This window comes from Sceloporus occidentalis, unplaced genomic scaffold (genome assembly GCF_023333645.1).
Source record: "Sceloporus occidentalis isolate IW3139 unplaced genomic scaffold, rSceOcc1.0.p SCAF_1, whole genome shotgun sequence".
Lineage (NCBI taxonomy): Eukaryota > Metazoa > Chordata > Lepidosauria > Squamata > Phrynosomatidae > Sceloporus > Sceloporus occidentalis.
Genome location: NW_028316981.1, coordinates 8495609 through 8515271, shown reverse-complemented (window position 1 = coordinate 8515271; position 19663 = coordinate 8495609). Strand labels below are relative to the sequence as shown.

General features: G+C 44.1%; 1 pseudogene across 1 annotated transcript; it reads left to right on the top strand.

Moving 5' to 3' along the window:
* The first annotated feature begins 7084 nt into the window (after positions 1 to 7084).
* Positions 7085 to 18898, top strand: LOC149320608 (uncharacterized; annotated as a pseudogene). Its single transcript, XR_016279335.1, has 6 exons — positions 7085 to 7161; positions 7526 to 7999; positions 9562 to 9673; positions 10901 to 10971; positions 11536 to 11662; positions 15566 to 18898. The product of XR_016279335.1 is annotated as an uncharacterized LOC149320608 (transcript).
* Positions 18899 to 19663: the final 765 nt, after the last annotated feature.

The following is a 19663-nucleotide window of genomic DNA, read 5'->3' as shown; positions in this document are numbered from 1 at the left end:
TACTATGGCCTGAACCAATGTGAAAGAAAATGCAGGGGAAAGTTTCAATCAGTCCTGGCAGGACATCACAACCACATTTTCCATTTCCCTCCTTGGACGCACTTTCCACTTTATAGTGCATTGCTTATTTGCTTCATGAGAACGGCTGCTTGCTCTCTTCTGTCTCCTACGCCCTTGCTTCACCTTGCCTTGTTGTGGTGCACGCACCTCTAACTTGCTTCTTGTGTACTCCCACTTGCAGTATTTGCTCTTCTGTCTCATCTACTCCTGCACCTACCTCATGCCCTCATAGTGCACCCCTCACTTGCTTCTTGCAAGTTACTACTCTCTCTGCTTACATTCTGTCAGTGTATGTATGAAAGTACAATGCTATTATTAAGAATTTCGTAGGACAGAATATGGCAGCTGGATGATGCAACATCTGGTAAGGTTGCAGCATGGTGACAGGCATATAGTGTCATCTTCACGCCACTTGGAGGACATGCCCAGGATGAACCAGCAGGCATGATGCAAGAAGCTGATGCAAATAAGCAATGCACTATAAAGTGGGAAGTGAGTCAAGAGAGGAAAATGTTATCTCTAGAAACCTGTAGGCCCTCCAACGCAATTACCATAGAGTTGCACTGGAGGACCTAGGAATTACTAGAGAAAACACTTCTATAAGCATTTCTGTGGTCAGCTTTTGCCAAATATTGACCTCATAGTTACACTGGAGTATCTAGAAATTCCTAGAGAGGTGTTCTCTCGGGTAAAAAAATAGTTTTTTTTTATTTGCGGTTTTCCTATTTTCATGGAGGACCTATGCCCTTAACTCCAGGGAATGGAGGGACCACTGTATACACATTTTCACTCATGTCATGCAGGGTCTCTGGGAACCATTCATGTTCTCAAGGTGGAGATAGGATGGATCTGCAATTCTCATGGCTTGGTTTTAGTCAAATGGTGTGTTTTTTGCCTTTTTGTTGACCACACTCGCATCAAGTCAGTTTCAATTTACAGTGACCCCATGAATATGAGAGCCTATCACCAAAAGCTTGGCTGAGGTCTTGCAGACTCGGGGCCATGGCTTCCTTGATTGAATCTGTCCATCTGGAAAGTGGCCTTCCTCTTTTCCTGCTGCCTTCTGCCTTCCCAAGCATTATTGCCTTTTCTAGTGAGTCATGTCTTCTCAGTCTATGTCTAAAGTACATAATGTTGTGGGGGATATGCAAGGGGGATTTGTGCCTATTTGATTAGCATTACATTGCCTGCAGGAAACTCGTCCCCCCACATTCACTGGGGTTAGGGGCCTCATGAATGTGGAAAAACCACAAATAACCAAAACACTGCATTTGACTGAGAGAACACCTCTTTAGGAATCTCTAGGTTCTCCAGTGCAACTCTGTGGTCAACATCTTCCAGACACTGACCATAGAATTGCGCTAGAGAAGCTATAAATGCCTAGTAGAGAGTTCTCTCTAGGAATCTCTAGGTCCTTCAGTGCGATGTTTGGTTAAAGTTGACCATAGTGTTGCATTGGAGGACATAGAAGATATTCCTAGAGAGAACATATTAACAAAATCCGTGAATAATCAAAGCCGCAAAAGTCAAAGCTGCAGATCTGGAGGGACAAGTGTTGATACAAATCCCCCCTCTTTGAAGGAAACTGCTAATGAAATAGTTACAAATCCCCCTTGCACATCCCCCACACACAACTCACCTCCAGGCCTTGCCATTCAACACAGTACAACACACAGTCTAACTCCACCATTAACATGTAAAACACTTCCACCCAACCAAGGGTCCCACAGCTATATATACCCCACACACATCCACACTATTCTCTGAAGATGGCAGCCACATATGCTGGTGAAACGTCAGGAATAAATTCTTCCAGAATGTAGCCACAGAGCCTGAAAACTCACAAAAACTATGGAAGCTGGCCATGAAAGCCTTCGACTTCAGCATGACTTGACATTCTATATGAGTGTTGTTAGCTTTTAATTGGCCACATCCTACATTTTTTCTCGAAGGACCTAGCAGTTACGACCTTGTCCTGGAAAAGGAGGACACCTGGTCACCTAGGCATGATGTAACTTGGGCATTTTAGTTGGTAATGGTATCACTGTTTTTGTGTATGTTGCATTGGGCCTTAAAGGTGATGCTTGATTCCTCCTTTGTCCCATTTCCCTGTCTATGCTGTGACAGACTAACAGAGCTATCTCTTTGGCCTCATTCACACTACATAATAAACTGATTTTTGCGTTGGATCATTTTGAATTGATGGAGCAATTTGACACCAAATAGATATTCAGGCTATTGGTTGCTGGCTGCGACCATTTAAGTTCAACCCACTTTCACCTTAACAATTGGATCGATTCAAAATGGAGTCTCCCTGTATAGCATCACAGGGATGATCCCATCATAGGGAACCGAATCCAGTCGACAGCGCATTAGCGCTTGCGTTGAACCGAATCATTTAAAAAGATGTGCTAAATGCCTCGGATTCAGAAAAAACAGTTTAACCAGGTTTAGTGCTGCCTTCCCCGCCCCCCCCCCCCCCGCCCCCCGCAAACCGTGTTGGGAGAAATTTGCCAGCAGTGTGAACAAGGGCCCTTTAAAGTGGTTTAAATTGGTTTGGAAACGGGTTTATTATGTAGTGTGAAAGAGGCCTTTGAAAATATCAGGGCAGCAGGAGAGGGCAAAGACAGAGGAAAGGCAAAGCCACAGAGGTTTTCTGTCCCTGGACAGATCCTGCCTTGATTCTAGTCCTCCCCACAAACTTCCCCATCAATGACCAAAAAGGCCAAGTGGACTCTCTTGCCAAATATCCATGATCTTGGGAGAATGGATGTGTAGCCAAGGGTCCGTAGGGGAATTTTATTATGTTGTTATTAGTCCAAATATTGCAAGAGGGGGCTGGCTACCAGAGCCCACTGAGATCGTTCTCCCAATATGTATACGGAGTAGACCAGGGCCTCCCAATAACTGAAGCTGAGATAGATTGCAATAACTAGATGTCTAATTTATTGAGATAGGGGAAAAACACATGTGTTGCACATACACTCACACATACACTCAGGACTCAGGAAAATTAGGGTTAGAATATGGGAACAGATTTCAGGCGTACTAATGGAGATGCTTACCAGAATGTAGATTCCCTCCGGGAAGCGAATGGGGTGATGGACAGTGAGACAAGCCTGCTCCGCAACCTGGGTTTGAGCAGAAATGCCGGCTACCAGAACAGAGGTCCGACTGACGTGGAGTAAGTAGACCTTGTAAATGGCGCGCTGAGCAGCCAAAGTTAGGACCTTTTAAGGGCGAAATCTCGCCTGAGGGCAAAGAGTTTTGGTGATTGGAACAAAGGCGTTTAATTGCTTTCTTTCACCTGGATGTCTGGATCTGATAATATCTAGGACTTAAGTTGTTCGGACAACAGACTTGAGGAGGGGGTGATAGCTTCAGGCAAGGCAAACATTTGCTCTTCCTGATCTTATGATAATCCCTTCATGCGACTTCCCAGACCTTCTAAGATGTTAATGTGGCTGCTCCCCTCAGGGGAGGTGTACATGTCCTCTCGCTTTGCCAGTAATGGAGGACAGGCTGCTAGAGTTCACCCAGGGGTCATTAAGGGTTATCATTGATTCCAAAATTTATATAAAATAGCCTGGGTAACAGATGGGTCTGTTCTGCCCATGCCAGGAGCTGGGCTCAACTTCAGTCTCATGAGAGGACATGGCATGCACCATGACAGTGGGGACCACAGTCAAGATCTCTCTACATATTGATTCTACAGACTAACATGGCCATATCTTTGAATTCTGAGGCTGAGAACGTGTTACTTGTCCAGGATCACCCAGTGGGCTTCCATGCCCCAGATGGGCTTTACACCCTGGTCTCCAGAGTCAAAGTCTAATGCTTTGAGTGAGAGTTCCTGCATGGCAGGAGGGGTTGGGCTGGATGTCCCTGGCCTTGTGCCATCTTCCAATTGTATGATTCTAGACCACTACACCAGGCTGGCTCTACCATTGGCAGCATCAGGAAGGGTTAAGAGAGGTGAGCTGGATTCCTAGAGAGGCAGGGGAGCCCAGTCCTCCAGAGCAGACAAGTCTTTGTCCCTCCTTCCTCTTTATTGCCTTTTCCTCCTCCTCTCTTTCTTCCTCCAGCTGTGCCTTGGCTGCCTTCCTTTGCTTTCCTGTCCTCCTGGGCCCTGGTGAGTCCCAGCCTTTCTTTCCCCTTCTGCCTGGGACTCATGGGCAGGAACTGGAAGGGCTTTGGGTGCTGCTCTCCTCCAGAGGAGACCCACAAGGAGCCTATTATGGAAACCCCCATGAATGATCTCAAGGAATACTCAAGAAGTGGCTTTGCCAGTTCCTTCTCCTCTGAAATAGAGCCTGCTGCAGCTCCTGGGGAGAGGGAGGTACTAAAACTAATGGCAGTACTTGCCCATAGAGAAAGAATACTTGCCCATAGGGAATCATGGGGATTTTCTAGGGGCAAGTATTCCCCAATGACTCCCTGTGGGCAAGCAATTCCCAGTGTTTCCCTATTTGCAAATATTCCCCAATGACTCCCTATGGGCAAGTCTTTTCTAATAATTTTCTATGGGCAAGTATGGCTTTTCTATGGGCAAGTACTGTCATTTGTTTTAGTACCTCCCCTGATGAGAGACAGCATGGTGCGGTGGTTTGAAGGTTGGACTATGACTCTGGAGACCAGGGTTCAAATCCCTGCTTGAGCATAAAAGCCTGCTGGGGGACCTTGGGTAAGTCCCTCAGCCTCAGAAGATGGCCATGGCAAACCTCCTTTGAACAAATCTTGCCAAGAAAGCCCTATGATAGTTTCTCCTTAGAGTCACCGTAAGTCAGAAATGACTTGGAGGTGCACAACAACAAGAACAAGAATAGAATCATAAGAGTTAGAAGACACCAGAAGGGCCATCCAATCCAACCCCATTCGGCCATGCAGGAACTCACAATCAAAGCATCCACTACAGACAGCCGTCCAGCCTCTGTTTAAAGACTACCAAGGAGGGAGACTCCACTACACTCCAAGGGAGTTTGTTCCACTGTCGAGCAGCCCTTGCTGTCAGGAAGTTCCTCCTAATATCGAGGTGGAATCTCTTTTCCTTTAGCTTCCATCCATTGTTGTGTATTCTAGTCTCTGGAGCAGCAAAAAAAAACTTGCTCCATCAACAATGTGATACCCCTTCAAATACTTAAAATATCACCTCTTAACAGTCTCTTCTCCAGGGTCCCTAAATCACTCCTCATAGGGCAGTGATGGCGAACCTATGGCATGGGTGCCAGAAGGGGCACTCAGAGCCCTCTGTGGGCACGCGTGCCATCACCCCAGTACAGATTTAGCCAGAGTTAGTACCTAGAAGGCCAGAGGAATGCGGCACTTTGCAATAAATAAGTTGGTTTTCGGTTGCAGTTTGGGCACTCGGTCTCAAAAAGGTTCACCTTCACTGTCATTGGGTATAGTTTTCAGACCAGCATGAGCACCTGGTTTTTCTTTGTGTTGGTCTCCCATCCAAGGACTAACCAGGGCTGACCCTGCTTAGCTCCTAAGATGAGACAGGATCTGGTGCCTTCAGGTTACTGATTCCCTAGAAGTGATCTTTACTTGAACCCTGGACTGTCAGATTAAAAGTTTGGTGCTCCATTGGCTGAGCTATCTGGCTCTTTAGACCCATGGAGCTGGTGGGATTTACCTTTCTGTTGACTCACCTTTCAAGAATGGGTTCCTTGTATAGAAGGCAGCCCTTTGTTTCTATCATCTGAAAATTAATGCACATCCATGCAAAATATAACATCAGCTGGAATTTTTGACAGCATTCTTAGACTGTCTCCATGTAGCCCTGAGTTTACTATGTGATCGTACAGGCTTTGGTGCGGTACAGACCGCCCCTTTGGGGCAGCCTGCACCTGCCCCTTTCCGTGGAGGATTGGGGCCAGGGCAGCCATAACAGCAGCCCATGCGGTCCCAATCCGGCGCTTTTCCAGGCCATGGAGAAGCAGCAAAATGCCGCTTCCCCATGGCCTGGAAAAGGGGTATCCTTGGGGCTGCATGCCCCTGGACACCCCGCCCGGCCCCTTTCTTCCTGGCTTCATTCCCGCAGCAATCTAGTTGCCACGGAAATGAAGTCCGTGCCCAAAAGGAGCTCCATTTCGCAGTGGTGCAGTGACATCACGCACGCACCGGTTTGTGTGCAGGAGGTGCGCGTGTGACGCCATTGTCACACACTGTGTATGGATGGTGCGCCTTCAAAATAGCACCATCCATATGAACTAAGGCTGGGGAGCGTGCACGCTCCCCAGCCCTAACTTTGGCCTTACGATGGCGCTTCTATGCCATCTGTATTGGGCCTATATGAGCAGTGGAAGAAGGAGTTTATTTGTGTTTCTACTGTTTGCATTGTAAGTATTGTATATACTCCTGTATAAATCTAGAAATTTGAGTAAAAAATTGACCCAAAATCCACGAGTCAATGTAAGTACTGTACTTTAACTCAAAATAGGATTCATCTCCCTCTCTGAGTAAAGTGGCAAAAGGTAAGACTAAGGTCCATCCTGGGAGAACCTAAAAGAAGCACTAGCCTCCTCTATTCTCTCCACTGTGGTGCTGCTTCTGGCTTTTTTGAATGCTTGGACAGGAAAATAGAACCATTCTGTGGCATCATTTTCCATTTCTTCATTTGTTACATCCTTTGTTGAATGCCTCTAAGTTTTATCCTCAACTTATACATGAGTCATATCAAAATTCATAATTTTGACCCCCAAACCCACCCTCGACTTATACGTGAGGTCGACATATAGTTGAGTATATACGGTAGAGGGAATTTTATTCAAGGCCTGCATTTCTGTGATCGTGAACCATTGCATTCTTAGTTGTATAGACTGTTTGCTTGATGTTGCTGAACCCTTTATTTATTTGAAATTGTTGAGCTCATCTGTGATATATTTCTTTTTCATTATTCTTCATTACTTTCTTCTCTACCAGACTTTTCTCTTCTTTGGGTGCATCTATACTATAGGAATAATGTAATTTGATACCTTCTCTGCCAAAGAGTGCTGGTGCCTCACAAAACTCCTAGGTTTCTGTAGTTAAAGTGGTGTCAAACCGCATTTCTACAGTATAAATATACCTTCAGTTTGGCTGCATGGAGATAATTGGATGGTAAGCTTGTATTTCTTACACAGATATATGGCTTTTTATTTTACACAGACAACATCCTTTTTACCCTATCATGGAGTCTAGCATGGATGGAGCTTTGAGAAATGAAGAAGAGATGGCTCTTGGAAGATCAAGAGAGGGAAGGCAGGGGTGAGGAATGGTTAGTTTGAGATGGTGGAGGAAAGTAAATAAGTCCTTGTTTTATGGCTCTTAGGTGATAAAGCCTTCCCAACTCTCTTGTTTAAGTTTGCTAATTCACCCCTCTTTCCTGCAGGGAAAAGACCTGGTTGTTTGCCAGAATCTTCCATGTTCCTTCTTGATTATGTAGTACAGAAATTCCTAATATGATAGTGGTTTGGCTTTGCAGAGTCTTTGTCCTGAGAGAGAAGGAGGAGGTGGAGTAACTTGGATCCCATTTACTGCTTCATTGGGCACCAGTTCAAATATGGATAAACGCGACTCATTTCAAGCTGAAGCAGGAAGAGGACCTGAGAACAGGGGAGAATTCTGGAAGAGAACTGAGCAGACATTCCTGAGGGGGGACCTAACCAGCTCAGACATACTGCGTCAGCACTTCAGACAGATCTCCTACAATGAGGGTGATGGGCCCCGAAAGGTTTGCAGACACCTCCATGATCTCTGTCACCAGTGGCTGAAGCCAAAGGAGCAGACCAAACATCAGATCCTGGATCTGGTGATCCTAGAGCAATTCCTGACCATCTTGCCCCTGGAAATGGAAGACTGGGTGAGAGAATGTGGGGCAGTGACTTGTTCTCAGGCAGTGGCCCTGGCAGAAGGTTTCCTTCTCAGTCAGGCTGAGAACAAGAAACAGGAAGAACAGGTTAGCACATTTCCTCTTGGTATTTCTAAAGCTGAGATAGATTGATTGAATGCATATCTAACCTTTTATATCTATATATAGGACTGGATGTGGATAAAGAAGATCTGGCCCATCTGCCCTATTTCCCACCTGTTGTTACTCTATTGCTGCCACTACCAACACTGTTGCTCTTCTGCTGAAATGTTGTGCCCCAGAAGTGGCTTAGAAAGCGGGGAGTGTGGGAAGCATGGGCCTTGTTTCAAAATAGAATGTCCATTGCAAAGACCAATTTGGACAGTGATTCTTCTTTAATACAAGGGCCAGGCTCCCTGTGTCCTGAATGTTCAAAGAACTTCCAGAGGTTCTTGCTGCCATTGTTGTACAACCACATGTGGCAGTGTGGCGATTCTGCAGTGGCAGTGTGTGACTCCCCCTGCCCCACATACCCAGAAATTGCCTGCTCCCACCTTGAGGGGTAAATCGTACTACAATTACTAGTCATTTTCTTCCAATGATTGTGCATGTGTGTATACTGTATATACTCATGTATAAGTCTAGAAATGTAGGTTAAAAAAATGACCCCAAAATCTGGGTCGACCTATCTATGGGTCAATGGAAGTACTGTATCTTAACTCTTTTTAAAAGAAGGAACCATCCCCTGGTGAAAAGCAAGAGTACAGTATACTGCCCATTAGCCTCCGGACACAATACAAAGTGTTGGTCATTACCTATAAAGCCCTACATGGCTTGGGCCCGAGTTACTTGAGGGAGCGCCTCTCCCTACATAATCTGCCCCGCACCCTCAGAACAACAGGGACACATTTGCTTGAATACCCCAGGGTAAAATTAGTAGCAACTCATCAGAGAGCCTATACGACGACAGCCCCCGCTCATTGGAATGCCCTTCCCGAAAAGATCCGACTTTGTTCCACATTGGAAGCCATCAAGAAGGCATTGAAAATTTATCTTTTTCAAAAAGCATACCCTCCTGATTCTCTTTAAAGATAGAATACCCTAATTAAGATTAGGCTGTCCAACCACAACTGATAGCTTTTAATAGTGTTAGATGCGGCTCCAGATTTTATATTGTATTATGTAAAATTGTTGATGTAATTGATAATGTAATTGCTAATGTATTGTATTGTCTGATGTATTGTATTGCCCTGTATTGTGACATATGTCACATAACTGGCACAGTGTGAACCGCTTTGATCAGAAGGAAAAGCGGTATACAAATAAAAGTTTTATTATTTATTATTTATTATTATAATTTGTCCTGGAAGCACTGACCCCCTTTATTCTCACATCCATCCAGTCTTAAGAGTGAGCACAAAGAGTTATGTCTGTTGGACTTTTGTAAGTTCTTTGACATTGTTTTGCTTTGCTTGCTTTCCTTTAGATCCTTTGCTATATGCCCCTCGACTTATCCATGGGTCATATCAAAATTCATAATTTTGGCCCCCAAACCTGCCCTCTATTTATACAAGAGGTCGACTTATAGTTGAGCATATACAGTAATTTAAAATTTAAAAAAATTAAAATTTATTTTCTAATTCTTTTCCACATTCTCCTTGCTCTTGCAGGGGGAAGTTCAGTCTGATCTTCCTGCATCAGAGAAGTCTTCATCAGATGCCAACCAGAAGCTCTGGCGGAAGGAGCTCAAACAAGAAGAAGATGGGGCTGTGGCCTTGCCTGGTAAGAATAAAACTCTCTCTGTTACAATCATCTTTGTGTTTTACACCTGCATATTATTATTTTTTAAATTATTTTATATATATGCGGATTTTTTCTGATATGGAGACTGAAAGCAGATACCAACAAATTTAAAACAGTACAAGAGCGTTAACACTGAAACCATAAAGTTTAAAAACCAATTAAGCAATTTAAAAAGTTAAAACATGATGCATGAAAATGTTAAAATGTATTAAAAACTGTATACAGACCTTGACATCTGAATTGCACAAGCTCAGTACTCTTCAGTTTGAAAAAGCCTGACAGCACAGAAATGTTTTGACCTGCTCCCAATAGGAGAGCAGGGATGGGATCATCCTGGCCTCTCTAAGAAGGAAGGGCCAGAGCCTAGAAGCAGGCACCGAGAGGGCCCTGTCTCCCTTGTTCACACTAAATGAGTCTGAGAGGGTGGTGTGACAGAGAGAAGGGCCTCTCCAGATGATCTTAGTGCTCTAATGTACTAATAAAGGGAGATACCTTACCTCAAATAACCTGGACCCAAGCCATATCGGGTTTTATAGGTCAAAACCAGCTATTTGAATTGTGCCTGGAAATGGACTGGCATCTGATTTGTATTACTGTTTGGAGCAGCTGCAACAAGGGAGTTGTGTGCTCCCTGTAGCTAGCTCCAGTTAATAACCTGGCTGCATCTCTTTGAGTGATTGTCAAAGGCAGCCATGTAGAGTGCATAACAATAATCCAAATGGTATGTAACCAAGGCATTTACCACTATAAGTTACCCTTTGGGGTAACTTTGGGGTTACCCTTTGGGAGCAGCTGGACATTTTTTGTCTGATGTGGCATGTCCATATTCAGTTCAAGATAGTGGAGGTGTACATGCAGGGTCATGGAAGTTCCCAATTGCAAAATGTTACCATTCCACACAAGGTGTGCTTGTCTCAGTCAATCCAGAAGAGTTCATTTCTGGGCAGAATTCAAAGGACTAGTTATAACCTACAAAGACCTTTATGTCTTAGGTCCGGACTATATGAAAAACCTGCCTGAATTTTTAGATCCTTCTCACTGGCTGCTCCAGCCTTCATAACACTGGCAGATAAAAGTGTTTTTCTTTGAACCAGAATTTGGTGATTAAATGGCTATGCGGAAAAGTCTTTCATGTGGTTTGAAGATTGCAATTCCAACCTCTGATACAAGGCTGCATGATCAACTTCCTACTTGTTTTTTCAACAGGGGCTGGAATGATGCCACCACCCAGTACTCAGTTTTCTCTTCCTGTTTGCAATGGAGTGGAACCAGTTGAGGTAAGGAAAAGGATTCCTGGGAGAAGAAGGCTGCAGCAGCCTGGGTATCTTTAGTTCTGGGTCCACATCTCTGATAGAATTAACCAAGAATTCTGTTTGTTTGTTTTGCATTATGAAAAATGACTAAAGCCCAGAAATGTCTTCATATTCTTAATGGAAAGAAGTGGTGCTTTTAAGAATATGAATATGGGAGCTATCTAAATTGAGACACTCATTCACCATGGTCCAAAGGTTTAAGCACCACACTCTTCAAAGCCTGGGCTTGAATCCCTGTGTAGTCTAGTCCTGAGCTAAAGTTGCTGTCCTTATTCTCTATATTTTTTTCTTGGCTACAGCAGAAAGGCTAATGGGTAGATCTTCCCATCCTTCCTCACTGGAACCAAACAAAGCTATGTGCAAAAACCATAACCCTTTCTCTCACCTGCTTTTCTTCCCCAGCAGCTAGTATTCACAGACATGATGCTTCAATTAATGAACCTGTCAGACAGGCAACAGGAAGAACACTTATTTTCTTGATAGCCTTTGTGTGAACAGTGAGCAGGAAATTTTTCTTTTTCTCTCTAGGGTCCAGTGACCTTCGAGGATGTGGCTGTCCATTTTTCCCCAGAGGAGTGGGCTCTTCTGGATCCTGATCAGAGAGTCCTGCATGCACAGATTATGGAGGAGACCCATGCAATTGTGACCTGTCTTGGTAAGGTTCCCTCACTGATGATCATCCCCCACCCCCCTGCGTAATGCAGTAATCACAAGCACCATAACACTACTATTCCTGATTTGGGATCGGTATCCCAAATCCTACCAGTCACTGGGAGCCTCCTGGAGGCAGGGCTGGGGAATTGGTGTCCCTCCCAATGTTTGGAAACTCCAGTTACCAGCAGCCCTCACAGCTCAGGCCCTTACTCCGAACTCCTGGAGAACAGGAGAAGTGCCGGCAGACTGGAGGAGGAGAAATGTTGTCCCCATCTTCAAAAAGGGGAAAAAAGAGGATTCCAACAATTATCGTCCAGTTAGTCTGACATCCATACCAGGAAAGATTCTAGAGCAGATCATTAAACAGAGAGTCTGAACATCTAGAAAGCAATGCCATAATCACAAAAAGTCAACATGGGTTTCAGAGAAAGAAGTCATGCCAGACAAATCTAATTCCTTTTTTTGATAAAATTAATGCTGTGGATATAGTATATCTTGATTTCAGTAAGGCCTTTGACGAGTTTTCCCATGACATTCTTGCAAACAAGCTTGTAAAATGTGGGCTAAACAAGATAACTGTTACATGGATATGTAACTGGTTGACTGGCCGAACCCAAAGGGTGCTCAATAATGGCTTCTTTTCATCCTGGAGAGAAGTGACCAGTGGAGTCCCACAGGGTTCTGTCCTGGGCCCAGTGCTGTTCAAAATCTTTATCAATGACTTGGAGGACAGAATTGGGCGTGTACTTATCAAATTTGCAGATGACACCAAATTAGGAGCAGTGGCTCTTTTCTTCTTTTCCTGTAGCTTGAATCCATTGCTCCCAGTCCTATTCTCTAGAGCAGCAGAAAACAAGCTTGCACCATCCTCAATATGACATCCCTTCAAATATTTAAGCAGAGCTATCATGTCATGCCTTAATCATCTCTTCTCCAAGGTAAACATACCCAGCTCCCTAAGTCGACATAGGGCATGGTTTCCAGACCTTTCGGCATTTTGGTTGCCTGCCTCTAGACACTCCACCTTGTCAACATCTTTCTTGAATTGTGATGGCCATAAGAAGTACTAACCCCCTCTATTCTCTCTATCACAATGCTGCTTCTTGCCATTTTGAATCCCTGGGCAGGAAAGTGGTGGTGATGGCAACTCTCTGACACTTTCCCTCAAGAGAGTGCTGAGAGGAATCAGGCTCTGAAGGATTTGAAGGCATTTGTGTATGTTTGTTATCTTTTCTGGGTTAAAATCAGGCAAAGTTATCACATTAAAATTAAAGGCTATAATCATTACGGACATAGTCGCTATTTATTTTGCTTTGCCTTTTCATCCTTTTTTGACATGCATGTGCTTCCTTAGTTCTGATTCTGCCTGGTCACGACCCCCATACATTGCACAGCCACAATTTACCATAGTTCATTCTTCATCCATCCAGCCGTTAGAGTGAGCAAAAACAGTTCTTGCAAACAAGCTAGTGAAATGTGGGTAGACAAAGTAACTGTTACATAGATTAGTAATTGGTTGACTGGCCGAACCTAAAGGGTGCTCAGCAATGGCTCCTTTTCATCCTGGAGACAAGTGACCAGTGGGGTTCCAGAGGGCTCTGTCCTGGGGCCAGTGCTATTCAACATCTTTATCAATGACTTGGAAGACAAAATTGGGGGCATACTTATCAGATTTGCAGATGAAACCAAATTAGGAGGAGTAGCTAATACACCAGAGGACAGGATCAAAATTCAGAGTGACCTTAATAGATTAGAAAACTGGGCCAAAGCTAAAAAAATGAATTTCAACACAGAGAAATGTAAGGTACTGCACTTAGGGAGGATAAATGAAATCCACAGAAATAGGATGGTGGACACCTGGCCGAACAAGACTACATGTGAACGGGATCTGGAGTCCAAGTAGACCACAAATTGAATATCAATCAACAGTGAGATGCAGCAGCTAAAAAGGCCAATGCAATTTTAGGCTGCATCAATAGAAGTATAGTGTCTAGATCAAGCGAAGTAACAGTGCCATTCTATTCTGCTCTGGTCAGGCCCCACCTGGAATATTGTGTCCAGTTCTGGGCACCACAATTTAAAAAGGATTTTGAGAAACTGGAGCGTGTCCAAAGGAGGGCAACTAAAATGGTGAAGGGTCTGGAAACCATGCCCTAAGAGGAACGACTTAGGGAGCTGGGGATGTTTAGTCTGGAGAAGAGAAGGTTAAGAGGTGATATGATAGCCCTGTTTAAATACTTGAAGGGATGTCACATTGAGGAGGGAGCAAGCTTGCTTTCTGCTGCTCCAGAGACTAGAATGCGGAACAATGGATGCAAGCTCCAGGAAAAGAGATTCCACCTCAACATTAGGAGGAACTTCCTGACAGTAAGGGCTGTTCGACAGTGGAATACACTTTTTCCTTGGAGTGTAGTGGAATCTCCTTCCTTAGAGGTCTTTAAACAGAGGCTGGATGGCCATCTGTCAGGGATGCTTTGATTTAGATTTCCTGCATGGCAGGGGGTTGGACTGGATGGCCCTTGCGGTCTCTTCCAACTCTATATGAGTTATGTCCACCACAATTTTGTGCATTTTTTGCCATTTTTTCCTTTGTTTCATCCTTTACATCTTTTTTGCTTCTAAGTTTGGTTGTTGTGTGCCTTCAGGTCACTTCTGACAGAGTGATCCTATGGCAAACTTATCACAGGGTTTTCTTGGGAGGTTTTTTCAGAGGGGGTGACTGCGTTCCTCTGAGGCTGAGAGAGTATGACTTGTCCAAGTTAACCTTGTGGGTTTCCATGGCTGATCTGGGATTCATACCCTTGACTCCCAAGGCCATTGTCCAACATTCAAAGCACAATGCCACAGTTGTCTGTAATTTTTATCCCTGACATACCCATAGGTGGTATCAAAATCTGTAATTTTGGCCACAAAGACTACCATTGAGGCTGACATATAGTAGAGTATACAGTGGGACCTCTGTATCCACAGATTTGTCATCTGTGGATTTGAGCATTCGCAGATGGCAAGCCTGCATTGTCCTCAATGGTGGCACATACACCCAGCTGCATTACCATTAGGAACAACTGGACTGAAGTCCCCCTTCCCTTCCCTTCTTCCCCCTCTCCCTCCCCCTTCCAAGGCTTCTGCCCTGGACTTGGCTTTGTGGGCGGTTCAGACGCAGAGTCTGCAGCTCCATCGGCTAGAAGGAGCTGGGACTGGGGCCAGGGTTGGGTCTTGGAGCCTAGAGGTTCTGTCCCAGCTGTTGGGCCGAGAGGACACTCTGAGACCCAAGCCCTGGCCCCAGCTCCCTCTGGCTGATGGGGCTCCAGCCTTTGCCTCCAAACTTCCCCCAAAGCTAACCCTGGGGCAGAAGCCTCAGAGGGAAGGGGGGAGAGAGGAAGTGAGAAGGAGGATTTCAGCCCAGTTCTCCCTAACAGCAGTGTGGCCACATGGCCACATTGTCATTAGGGACAGTGGGACTTGAGCAACCGTGGATTTTGTATCCACGGGGGGGGGGGGGGGGGGGGGGGGCTGGTGTGGATCCCCTGCTGATACAAAGGGCCAACTGTCTATGTTAAGTTTATAGCAAAGTAAACTTTGTAGACACTGATGAAGGCAAACATTTGCACCTGAAGAAGTAAAATACACCCATTCCTCTAGAGAGAAGGGAGCACAGTAAAAAAGCAGGCAAGTCTAGAATATTTGTGATCTGTGGCGAACATATTGCTCAGCTTTGCCTTAGTGTCTGGTCGGTTAAACAGTTTCCATCTTTACTGAGCAGAAGAGAAAAGAACAAAATATCTGTTCCTTTTCACCATGACTATGTTGTTTCTAGGATCATTTCCATTCAGTCATTTTTTCCACTCCCTAAAAAAATCTTTTCCACATATGCTGAGGAATTACTGTTTTCTGTTCTTCATAGCAGATAATTGGAGGAACAGCAATGTATGCACCAAGTGTGGGGAACGTTCTGAGCACAAATGGGAGCTTACCAGACGCCAGAAAACTCACACAGAAAAGGAATGTTTTACCAAGGAGAAGCCCTTCAAGTCCAACAGAAGTGGGAAATGTTTTGAACTAAATATTGCAGATGTGCTTCACAAGAGGCTGTGTGCCAAAAGAAAATGCTTTCGATGTAAAATCTCAGATAAAGGTTTTGAATTCCAATTGCCCCACCTGAATCACCAAGCAGGCAGCAAGAAAAAGAAAACACATAAATGCCAGGAATGTGGGAAACACTTTGCGTTTAGATCTGTATTAGTGGTTCATCAGAGAGTTCACACTGGAGAGAAGCCATACAAATGCCAGGATTGTGTGAAACACTTTGCTAGCCGTTCACAACTAGTGCTTCATCGTAGAATCCACACAGGAGAGAAACCATACAAATGTCAGGAGTGTGGGAAACACTTTGCTAGCAATTCACAACTAGCAGTTCATCGTAGAATCCACACTGGTGAGAAACCGTATAAGTGCCAGGAATGTGAGAAACACTTTGCTAGCCATTCACAATTAGTGATTCATCAGAGAATCCATACAGGAGAGAAACCATACAAATGCCAGAACTGTGGAAAACACTTTGCTAGCCATTCACAACTAGTGATTCATCAGAGAATCCATACCGGAGAGAAACCATACAACTGCCAGGTGTGTGGGAAATGTTTTTCTCAAAAGTCACACCTTGTGTATCACAAGAGACTCCACATAGGAGAGAAACCATGTAACTGCCTAGAGTGTGGAGAATGTCTTGTGAGGCATCAGAAGAGCCATACAGAAGAGAAACCATACAAATGTCAGGATTGTGGGAAATGTTTTGCTCACAATCAAAACCTAGTAATCCATCAGAGACTCCATACAGCAGGGAAACGATACAAATGCCAAGAGTGTGATAAATGTTTTATTCAGAGTTCACACCTTGTAAGTCACCAAAGACTTCACACAGGAGAAAAACCATACAAATGTGAGGAGTGTGGAAAATATTTTGCACAAAGTTCATATCTTAGAAAGCACAAGAGACTCCACACAGGAGAGAAACCATACAAATGCCAGGAGTGTGGGAAATGTTTTGCTCAGAATTCACATCTTGTGAGCCACCAGAGACTTCATACAGGAGAGAAACCGTTTGAGTGCCCTGAGTGTGGGAAAAGGTTTGCTCAGAGTTCATACCTTGTGCATCACAGGAGACTTCATACAGGCGAGAAACCATACAAGTGCCAAGAGTGTGGTGAATGTTTTTCTTGGAATTCAGCTCTTGTGACACATCAGAAAATCCACACTGGAGAGAAGCCATACAAATGCGAGGAGTGTGGTAAATGCTTTGCTCACAGTCAAAAGCTAATAATCCACCAGAGACTCCACACAGGACAGAAACCATACAAATGCCAGGAATGTGGGAAATGTTTTATTCAGAGTTCACACCTTGTGAGCCACCAGCGACTTCACACAGGAGAGAAACCATACAAATGCCAGGAGTGTGGGAAATGTTTTGCTCAGAGTTCATACCTTGTGAAGCACAAGAGACTCCATACGGGAGAGAAACCATATAAATGCCTGGTGTGTGGGAAATGTTTTGCTCAGAGTTCACACCTTGTAAATCACAAGAGACTCCACATAGGAGAGAAGCCATGCAAACTTTAGGAATGTTGGAAATGTTTTGCTCACATTTTATATCTTGTGAAGTACAAGAGAGCCCCCACAGGTGATAAACCATTAAAAAATATATAAGTAGGAAATGCTTTGCTTCCATGTCAACGTTTTGAGCTCAATGAAATGTATAAACAGAAATCAGGTCTGAATAGAATCCAATTTTATCCTGTCCCTGGGCAGTGCAAGAATCTGCAGCTATGGCATTTGTTATGTTCAGCTATCTAACCTCTGGTTAAAAATCTGTGTTGCAGGAAAATATACCACTTTCTGCACAAGGATGTTCTGTTAGTAAATAGCTCTTAGCATTGAGGACTTCTGCCTAATATTTTGCCGAAATCTCCTCTCTTATAATTTGACTGCATTGTTAGCGTCCTATGGAGTAGCAAATGCAAGCTCACGCTACCTTCCCTGTGATAGTTCATGAAATTGTTAGATTTAATTGCCACATCATCTATTCTCCAGACAAAATGTATGTAATTCCACCAATTGTTTTTCATAGGGCTTAGTTTCCTGAACTTTTACTGTCTTGGTTATCCTGTTTTGGAAATATTCCAGCTAGTCAATGCCCCTCTAAAATTAAGTTAACTAGAGCTATACACAGTATTCCTGGTGAAGCCTGGCCAAAGTGGAGCAGCGTGGTACTATAATTTCCCTTGATCTGGGTACTGTATATCTGCCTAGAATTGGACTGGCTGTTTTCCTGTTGCTACCACACTGTTGATTCACAATGAATTTGTGGTAATAGACAACATGTCGCAATCATGCCTCTATCATGGGAGACACTCAGAATATCGCATGCAAGTCCCTTTATTACTCCTAGTGCTAATTTGATATATGTTTTGTAAACATTTAAGCCCCTGAAGTCTGTATACTCAGGAAATAAGTGTCTCTGTGGAGAGTAAAAAGCTCACTGTGTGTAAGAAATACAAGCTTTCCAGCTAGTTCTGAGCATGTAGCCATTTAAAATCAAAACAAAATCTGCTAGATAAAACAATAAACAAGCAACCAGACTATAATGAAAAACTAAAAAGCTGTATTGCATTGGTACAATAGGGTTATTCATAGGTTTAGTTATCTGATGGCTGATGCAATCATCTGATGGCAGGCAGCCAGAAATGTTGGGCAGTGACACTCTCAGGTGGTTGGTCTATTACATGGCTTCATATAAATAGTCAGAGAAATCTCACTTCCCATTGAACCAAAACTCTTCGTTGACATTAATGAGAATTAGTCTCTGCTTTGACAGACAGATGATGAAGATACTATAAAATGCTCCCCAACAGCCAGTGAAATCTCACTTCCCATTACATGGGGAAATTTTTATTGACATTAATGGGGATTGATTAGATTTGTCTCTGACTGGACCAGTAGATGCTGGCGATAAAAGTTCCCTTCTGAGAGATGCAGGCTATGTCTTTACAAAGGCCTCCAAAGTTACTGCTCATACTAACCCTTGTTCTAAATATTAAACAAGCTTTATTAAATACAGTATAAACTTTTTATCTTGATAAGTAAGTGTGTGTTAAAGAAGTAACAAGAATGAGCCTAGACAAGAAGTCTGTGGTCCTCTTTTTGCAGTGTGTGCATACATGTGTACTTCTTTGTGCATTTTAATAAAATAGCCTAAAGATTACTAAACTGAATACTCATTCTCCCATTGGTTGGGCCTCTAAGCAACTAATTCTGACTTTACTATCCCTAGCTCTGGCAGTTAGAGGTAGTGAGTTGGGTCTTCACCATGACCAAACGTTAACAGCTGTCCAGTGGTAGAGGTTAATTTATATTAGCTGTTATTGTGTGTATATTCTGCTATGGTTCCTAGTATTTTATCTTACATGGTTTTTGTGGTACGTAGGTGAAGGAGACAAGCATGGTCTGTCCAGTTTTTTTAGTGTTTGGTCCTGAGATGCTGTGAAGACGTAGTAGTTTGGGTGACATCAATACCAGAAAAGTTTCTACAGATCATGAAACTCCCTGGACGGAGCGGGTGTCCTGTTTCCCTGCAAGGAAGACATAGCCTGATCCGAGTGGGGGCCCATGAAGAGGTAGTATTACCCGACCCAAGAGGGAGGGAGATTTCTGGTACCCCAACGAGGGAGTCAGGCGGAGGCAGGAGGAGTCACTAGAGGGAGAGTGGTGGGATCCCCAGGGAGCTCAGTGGGAACAATGCCCGGGACCCATCCTGCTGGGGATTTAGACTTCTCAGCCAGAGATCTCTTGGGCTACAAACCCCAGAATTCCACAGGAGGCATCCTGAGCAGCTGAAGCGGAATAATAGCACTATAACAGTGTAATAAGAGCCAGCCTGGTGTAATGGTTTGAGTGTTTGAGAGCACGTGCCAATAGGCTTGCCATATCCCACCTGTGGGCGGGACTT